Here is an 8,620-nt window from a genome sequence, read left to right as displayed (position 1 = left end):
GCCAAAGGGTAAAGAAACTGTAATTTATCTGGTGTGTCTGATTTGTAGGTTTGGGTGTAGGCATGTCCCTCACTGGGAAATAAGGCTTCCCCAGGCAGTCAGTGTGTTTTATTATTCTAGATGCATATTATGATAATTTACTAGAAACGTAATCAGATTTAGATCCTCCTAACTAAATCATCTGTGTACACTAACTTTCTCTATTAATTTAGTCTTGTTTGTAATGCAAGCATTTCCTAACCTAATAACAATTTCCACAAATCCTTTAATCCTATCTGAGGACATTTTAGGATCATGAGCATATTTTAAAAATAGTAATTATAAATATAAAGTGCATATCAGTAAAGACTTTGTATGTCCTCCACTCTAAAAAAAGCAGTGTTTAAAAACTGGAGGGGASGGGTCAGTGTGAGGGTGCAGCATGAGAACAGGGCCTGTGTCCAGCACCACTTGCTGATCTGGGACCTTCATGAATAATTGAGAATCAGTACATGGAAAAGTTCCATATATGCCCAGACTRCTCAATTTGCCACTTAGACACACAAAGCTTTCTTCTCCGTGCCCTGTACATATCCAGAATTTTGTGTAGCCTGTGCTGATGTGCACAAATGTGCGAGAGTGTGGCCAGGAGTCCTCCCCTTTGCTGCACTCTGGGCTGGGAGTCGGAAACCAAGCGGGTTATTCATGTCAGTGCACCCACTGTGACCTCAGCAGAAGGAAGTAATGCTTTCGTCAAACACCAACATCTAAATCTGCCTCTGAGTTTTGAATTTTCTGATAACACATGTAACCTTGGATGTGGGAAGTGAGTTCAAATATCAACAAAATGATTATTAAAAACTGTTTCAACTCCTTTTGCTACTGCTTCACTGTACCTGGTGTAGCCCCTAAAGCTTGGGAGCTGTAGGATGTTGATGTATTGGAGGGGGCAGAGCTGTCTTAATTTTTCTGTAATTGCTCATTAGTAAATATTAAAGGTACAGAAAAATCCCAGGGGCTGTTTTTCTAAATAGAATCCTTTTGAAAGTAAATTTAGAAGGGAACAGACATCAGCTTTGGCTTTTAATTAAATGGCCATATCCCTTGTGTGTAGCCTGTAAAGTTCAGGCAGAGCTGTTGTCTGTTGATATGTGTGAAAAATGTCATATTGCCTTGTGAACAAATTGAGTATTGAATTCTTAAATATTTATGACCAATTTCTTTTGTTCATTGTCTTTTTTTTTTTTTTTTTTTTTTTTATAAATTTTGAGAGTTTTTTTTTTTTTTTTTTTAAAAATTAGAAAAAAATTTTTTTTTTTTTTTTTTTTTTTTTTTTTTTTTTTTTTTTAATAAAGGATGAGCAGGTCTTTGCTCGTCTTGCAGAAAAGTAGGAAAAAACTTTGATTTTTGTACTGTTTTCCATTGGAGTGACTGCTCTAGCTTTAGACTCAAAGTTTTGTGAAGAATTTCCTTTCCTTTTCTAGCACTTTATTCTTTGTTACTTTTCCATGATCCTGTGCCTTTGGGGGTATTTCAGGAGGGGAGGTCTTGCTTTGCCCTGGAAATAGGACCTGCAGGTTTTGGTAATCTTGCTGGGTTGGAGGTTGGAATGAGCTTTATTTCAGCGCAAAGGGTCAGCGGACTGCTTGTTCTCCATGCAGGGAGTAATGTGTTCTGTAATGTTACTATGGTTACATCCCAAATTAGAAGCTGCAATGTTAGTGTTTGAAATGCTGCCACCTATTAAGACTACAAGGAGTAAGTGAAGATGTACAGGCTGTGTGAGGAACAGGCGGAGTTACCGGAGCGCTCAGCGGGTCCTGCCAAGCTCAGTCAGACAGGGAGTGAGAGGAGACAGGAACCTGTGCCTGTCACAGCTGGCAACTGAGCAAARTGTACCTGTGCAAAACAAACACGTGTAGGTTTGGAATATTTAGTGAAAAAACTTGAAAAACRTGTCGTTTTTAGAGGGTGTCAACAGGCTCATGTCTGACTGGTTTTATAGTGAACTCATAGGTTGGGCCATTAAGTAAAATTCTGTCTTAACAACATTGGCAGAATGGAATAAGTGCAGTAGTCAGGATGTCCTGTTGGTCACTCCTGCCTGGTGGCACAAGCCCCATGAGAGTTTAAATACTTAGGTCATAGCTGGCCTATCACTGTTCCCRTATGGACTGTGCTTTCTGGTACTCCATGAGTCCTTTGCAAAGTTTATTCCATTTTATCATAGTAAAACGTAGTATTATATCAGCTGTAATGTGTTGAAAACCTTTCAAGTGACAGTTCACAATGATGAATGGCAACATTTTCAAGGCTGGTTATTCTTACTTTTAAGCTTTATTTTTACCTTCGGGAACTGTGTTAATGYAGAGTGTCATAAATGCTTAGTTTTAATTTTCCATGTTAAGAATTATTACGTATATGGCCGGTGGCCATGCTCCTCATTCCTTCAAAAAGAATACTTCTCCAGTAAGTTCAGCTAGAGTGGAGGCAGGGTTGGCAAATACTCGGAATGTGCTTGGCCACTTCRTCATCSCAGCATGTCTCTTAGCTATCCCAARTATGTTTGTAAGTGAATGAAAAATAGCAATCTAGAAATGACCACAAGTGTCACTATTGCCTGCCTTATTTTCCTTAGGAGATTTTCACCATTGCTTAGCTGGTAGGGAAACCCAGCTTTACACTTGATGCATTTTTTAATAAATGGTCGAAGTTTTGCACTCTGTTCTAATAAACCCAAGCCATAAACTTGGTGATTTCCTTAATTTTTGTGTCATAACTTCAGAACTTGAATGCAGCAATATAGATCAATTTACAGACCTCGGAAATGTTCTCAGTTAATGTGAAACATGTGTGGGGTTTTATGCTGATGAGCACTTGATTATTGTTATGTATCATTCAATGAGGAATGCAAGCACATCCCCCACATCACAGAGTTGTGAGAGAAGGGAAAGTCCAAGTGATGTTTTAAAGTCAGGAGGGTGCTTCTTTGCAAACGTTGAAGGAGATGTTCTATAATTTTAAAGCTTGTTATTTTTTATTAAGCAAACTGATGTTCTAGGTATCCAGCTAAAATTCAGTCCCTCCTCCTATCACAGCTTCCTTAGAGGAGCACAGCTTTGGAGTGCTTCAAAATTCTCTCAACAAGCCAAAATACAAACTGGCTTTGGTTCAGTTTTGATTTTGTGTGTTATGCAAATTTTGTGTATTGGTCTACTGTCCAGACTTGTTTCTTTCTTTAATATTGTGTTGTTAGCTTTATCATATCYTCTTTTTTAGTTCTGTATTCTGAATTTTCATGTTTTCCTCAAGGCTTTGCGTGCAATTATTGCATATCTCCAGTGCTACATGCAGATTTTACTCTTCCAGGGRATGGACAACATAATTTCATTAGTATTGTGCAGGATTTTTGGTTGCATGGTTCTCCCCTGATGCACTGACGAGCCGGTGCCAGCAGTAATATTTCCTGCCTGTCACAAGCTTTGCTTTTGCATTCAGAGAAGAGCAGGGACTTTATGAAGCTTTGATTCAGCACAGCAGGGAGAGGAGGCCAAGCAGCCCAAGAACCAAACATTGCGAGGCTGTTTAAACCAGCACCGTGGGAAATGGGCTGCTGCTTCCCCCTTCCCTCCCTCGTGGATTGTTTGATCCACCTGTATGATCAAGGTTCCCCTACACCCATCCTCTCATCCCCAGCACGAGAATTAGAAGGAAAAGCTCYGATTCTTACAGAAAGGGAGACTCCTGGGGAGGAAGTGGTGTTAGATATCCGATCTCAGGGCAGGAAGATGGCATTCTGTTGGGGGTAATAGGCACCAATTCTCATGCCTAGGAAGGAAAATATGGATTTCCAGATGCCACCTGTCCAGCTCTTCTGTCTGCCTGATTCCTTCCTTTTCCACCCCTTTTCCCTCAGGCTATCGTCAGGCTCTCGAGGCATCCCACACTTCTCTCCCAATGATTTAAAGAGACTTGGCCCATCAGGTTCACCAAAGGCTGCAGACATCCTGCCCTGCACTCTCCCCTGCTGGATGAGCTACAGAGATAGTTGTGGTTTTGTTGGTTTTTTTTTTTTTTTTTTTTTTTGTGTGAGACCAATTAAGAGATTAGCAACTCCAACTGTTCATCTGCTCACTAAGTTTTTCCCCATGTGTACTTTTTGTACAAGAATAATTTGTCAGCCTCAAAAGTTCTGGATATTGAAATGGGTGATGCATTTGCTTAGCGAATGTTAAATAATGCGAAATTGAAGAAGTGGAYTTACAGAGCTGTCAGAATTTCCTGWGACTTGGGGTTGAGACCTGTGCAGACTCTTTCCATCTGTCACATTTCCTCAGCAGCTTTAGTGTATTAATTCCTGCAGCTCCATCCTGTAGGTATCCTCATTTACAGCTAATTCTGGGGGGCATGAAGGGTTTACAGCACAAATAACAAAGATTTARCAAGTGCCTTAAATGCCTGAATCCTTTTCTTCAAGCGCAGATACGTAAAGTAGGAAAACCAACAAAGTCTGTGGAAAAACCCCCCATTTCTCCAGTGACTCAAGAGGTCCTATCCCTGTAATAAATTTCAGCAATATTTGTTCATAGCYGACAGAAAACCTGGATCATAAAATGGAGAATAAATCCCCTTTTAAGAGCAATTACCTGCTGCCCTTTTTTTGACATGTTGGAGGAGCTGCATTTCCTCTGAACACTGTGCACATCACCCAGTCTGACTGAACTGCTCCAGCCTGGCCAGCCGGGGACGTGTCCCCGCTTTTACCTGATGTTTTTCCACCCTCATGTTTCCCTCARCTTGCTGTAGTTCCCAGTCAGTGCAGATTCAGCTGCAGACTTTCCACTTTTGAAGTTCACATTAAACTTAAATTATACTGTTCCTTGAGTGGCTTCCAAGGAAAAGGAAGCTCTGCTGTGGAAATCATGGATTTTGTCAGAATAACTGTGTTCATAATTCCTTCTGTAATCTGTGTAAGACTCTAGATTAATTTCATGAGCCTGAGGATTTTTTTTTTCACATAAATTACTAATGTAGAGTCAGTAACCAGGGCTCCTAGTCCTCAAATACATGATTTAGAGGAAATCCTCAGAGTCTGGTTTGTATTATGTTAAATGACAGAGAATATTGATTGAGAACTAGAGAATTTTTATTATTTTCTGCTATCTCAAGCTATATTTCAAACTCAAACTCCAGGTGGTTTATTTTCTGTAATTTAGTGGCTTCTAACACAAGAAGAAATCAGAGATGGCTCTCTTGCATCTTGTCCACCTCAAGACATAATATTAATTCTGTAAGGAGGTGTATCTGTAACAGAAAAAATACTGGGTGTATTTAATATAATAACGCTGAATCCATAACAATTGGCCTAAAATTCAAGATAATGTTTTTCTGCTAGGTATATAATCTTATAATAATCAGCATCTGCAAAGATTTTTCTCACTGATCTGTCTCACTAAAGTAAATTTACAGGGAGCATCTGTCATCTAAAAAAAACACCCCACTTCTTAAAAACATTCAAAAACCTGTCATCCTCTTAAAAACCCCACAAAACCTCATGATCTTGGATGATGGGTTGCATATTGTTGATTCTTTTAAGTCTTCTCCTCTTGAGGATTTGTGTAACCAAATATTTGGATTTTCTACAAATGCTTTTTCTRTAAKTTTTGGTTAATGCTTAATTCATATACAAGTATTATGGTTTACATTGCAGATGAAAAGATTGAACTGTTGGTGAGACCAAATGACCCAGTTCTTCTCTGGCTGTTTTTTTTTCCTTTCCCTCACACCTTTGGATCTCCATGTTACTCTTTGCCTTGGTGTTCCTTCTATTGCATTTCTAGGTAAACAAGCAGAGCAGTAAAATAGAATAAAAATTCCTATTTAATTRAATAAGGTCTGGATACAGTACAGAAAGGGAATCCCTTTGTTTGAGAATCTAGGTCACCTCATAAAGAAAAGGTTTCCCTACTGTGAAAAATTTACATTTGCCATTTTCTTTGTTTTTCTCTTCTCTTTCTATTATTTTTTTTTTTGTATGGTGTCCCACTGTCTCTACGCTTATGCTGTGTTTGCCTAATGACAAGAGGGGAACAGGATTTTTATTCTGTGTCATTAAATGTCACTTATGTGAGGTGTGTGAGGGGAAGGGGCGAGCAAGGAGATCTGTCAGTAAAGTGGGAAATGCTGGATGCAGCAGCAAAGGTTAGAGCAGGGCTCTGGAATCTCTGCTCTCCTCCTCATGGCAGCTTGGGTGGGACCAGTGCCAGAATAAAACTCCAGACAATGCTGAGGCATCCAGGAGGTCCTGCAGGAGCTGAAAACAGAATAGCAGCTCCATGCTGGTGGCAGTGCCATGCCCCGAGTCCTGCTGGCCTGGCCAGGGAATGAGCGCTGCTTCTGCAAAGCTGCCCTGAGCTGAGGAAAACCTGAAATCTGAGGCACCTCCATCGCCTCCMATGGAAAATGTGCTACCTGGGAATATCTGATCGCAGCTGATTGAGATCTGAGGGCAGTAATAAGTTGGGGCTTTTTTTAGAACTGTTTTGCTAGTGGTAGTGCCTTCAGATGTGTCTCTTCCAAGTAGGCACTAGTCAGTGACAGAAATGTCTGTTGGAGGAGATAAGGATTTTTGCTCTTCCTTCGGAACAGGCACATATTCATTCCCCAAGAATGTGCCAATGCAGAGGCTGTGAAGTCAGGAARAAATATGTAGTCTGGTATTAACTCTTGAATAGTTGTTTTTTCTTCCATTTTCAAACTCTTTTGGAAGCACAGGAATAAATAGAAAAGTGTGAGGTCTCTGGTCTGTGTACTTATTATCAGCCCGTTGACTGCACATGGAATTACTCTGCTGCCCTTGCTCCAAAGGTGATGCTGCTATTTTGTTTTGGTGTTTTTCTTGTAAAAGTAGAGCACGACCCAGCTAAGAGAAGGAAGTTATTGGATGAGTCTCTATGAAATTGAAGCTGTTTGTGACTGGTAAAGCCATCCTAAGCACGTACAGAAAGTTCCAGGGTGTCATAACAGAGGAATCTTGTTACACTTTGTGGTGTTTTTGGTTTTTTTTTTTTTTCCCTCTCATTGAAATCTTGGCATTGAAAGCCTAATTCTATTCCAAAACATTGTCTACTCTTAGTGGTTTATTCATTTTATTTCCTCTCCTTCCTATAAGTGTTCATTTTTCCAGCGAGAGGATTTTACTTTGCAACACAAAAAAAATCTTATTTATTTTTTATCACTGACATTGGACTTTTCAAAGGTGAAACAGCTATTTGGAGTACCAGGACAGATGTGAGGGTGGAAGAGGAGCTGAGGAGGTCTTGCTGCTCATGGCAGATTTCCTTCAGATAAAMTGTGAAACCCCCAGGATCATTATGGATGACTGATAGTTGCTAACATGTGAGGAGCAGAAATAATGGCTGTAGTGAACCTCCCTGTGCAGGTGCTGACTGGCAGAGTCTGTCATCTCAGGTGGTTATTCACAGCGGGAAGTTCTTAAAGATGAATTTGTGTGTGGAAAGTGGGAGGGCACAGCCATTGGAAAACTTCAGAACCTGTTTTAGGATGCRCTTTTGAGTCTGCTCATTTAGTCAGGGGTTATTTTTTTGCAGCAATAGATGAAGCCTGTGTATGTGTAGGTGTGCAAACATCCCAGGGTRAGAGGAAGATCCTAAAGTTTGCTGGTTTTGCAGAGCCCTTATCCTGTCCTCATCCTTGAATAGGATGGGACTATGGGAGACCTTGTCAGTTGACCTTTATTTAAGAGGATGCATTTGTGCCCTATCAAAAGTACAACTGGGAACAGTCTTGTGATAAAGCAGGTCTCCTAATGCAATGCTAGAAGCTCGGAGATAGTCTATCTAGTGTATGGATTGTGTRTAAAATGAAAAAATAAAAGTTGAATGCTGTCATCTTAGTGCTTTGAGAAGGGCTTAATTTAATCTTCTCTGCTAAAGAGAGAAGAATAATGGGGAATTTAGATATAATGCCAAAGGAAGCTGAAAGTAGAGGCAGAAGGCCAAATGGAAAAATTCCTCTTGTGCGATACAGCCAGAAGCCTTCCTGTATTTTGACTTAATGCATGATTTATTGCCACTACAGTTAGTTTTTGATATGGGCATGTAACATCATCAGCTTTTAGATGCTCCAGCAGGGCAGCATGAATGATATGTTTCTCCAGGACACCAATAGCAGTTTGCACAATCTCTTTGGTGTCTGGTATTGTAGCAGTAACACACAGATTCCATTGTGGCCACGCTAGCACTAAAAACCTYGAAGGCAATTCTTTAACCATCTCTGTTTCTCAAGAAGCACACAAGTAGAAAGCTTTGTGGCTGTGATGGAAATAGAGTATATATTCTATTGTTTGTCCTCAATATATGARTCTGTGATGTGTGACCAGAATGCTTTTGTGTCCCAGGTGCCTTTGTTAGGTGGTGATTAATATTGTGATTGCTTTTTGAAGGAAATCAGCCCTGTCCAAAGGCTGCATTACTTTTGGCAAAGAGCCAGGCTTTTAGAACATGCTGAAATGGAGACAACTGAAAATTTAATGCATGTTGTCTTGTTTGTTCTCTGGGTACAAACCAGGTTTTAATTTGTGGTTGTGTTTCGGGCATTATTAGGTTGTTGGTTTTTTTTT

The 8,620-nt window shown here is 40.1% G+C and overlaps 1 protein-coding gene across 1 annotated transcript in view; it reads left to right on the top strand.

The window, feature by feature from the left end:
- CDC73 (cell division cycle 73) overlaps positions 1-8,620 on the top strand; it is a 102,494-nt gene that overhangs the window by 62,354 nt on the left and 31,520 nt on the right. The gene's annotated exons all lie outside the window — the stretch shown is intronic.

This window comes from Malurus melanocephalus, unplaced genomic scaffold (assembly GCF_030028575.1).
Source record: "Malurus melanocephalus ecotype Western Australia unplaced genomic scaffold, MMel_1.1 scaffold_305, whole genome shotgun sequence".
In the NCBI taxonomy this organism is placed as follows: domain Eukaryota; kingdom Metazoa; phylum Chordata; class Aves; order Passeriformes; family Maluridae; genus Malurus; species Malurus melanocephalus.
This window is presented reverse-complemented; position numbering and strand designations above follow the sequence as displayed.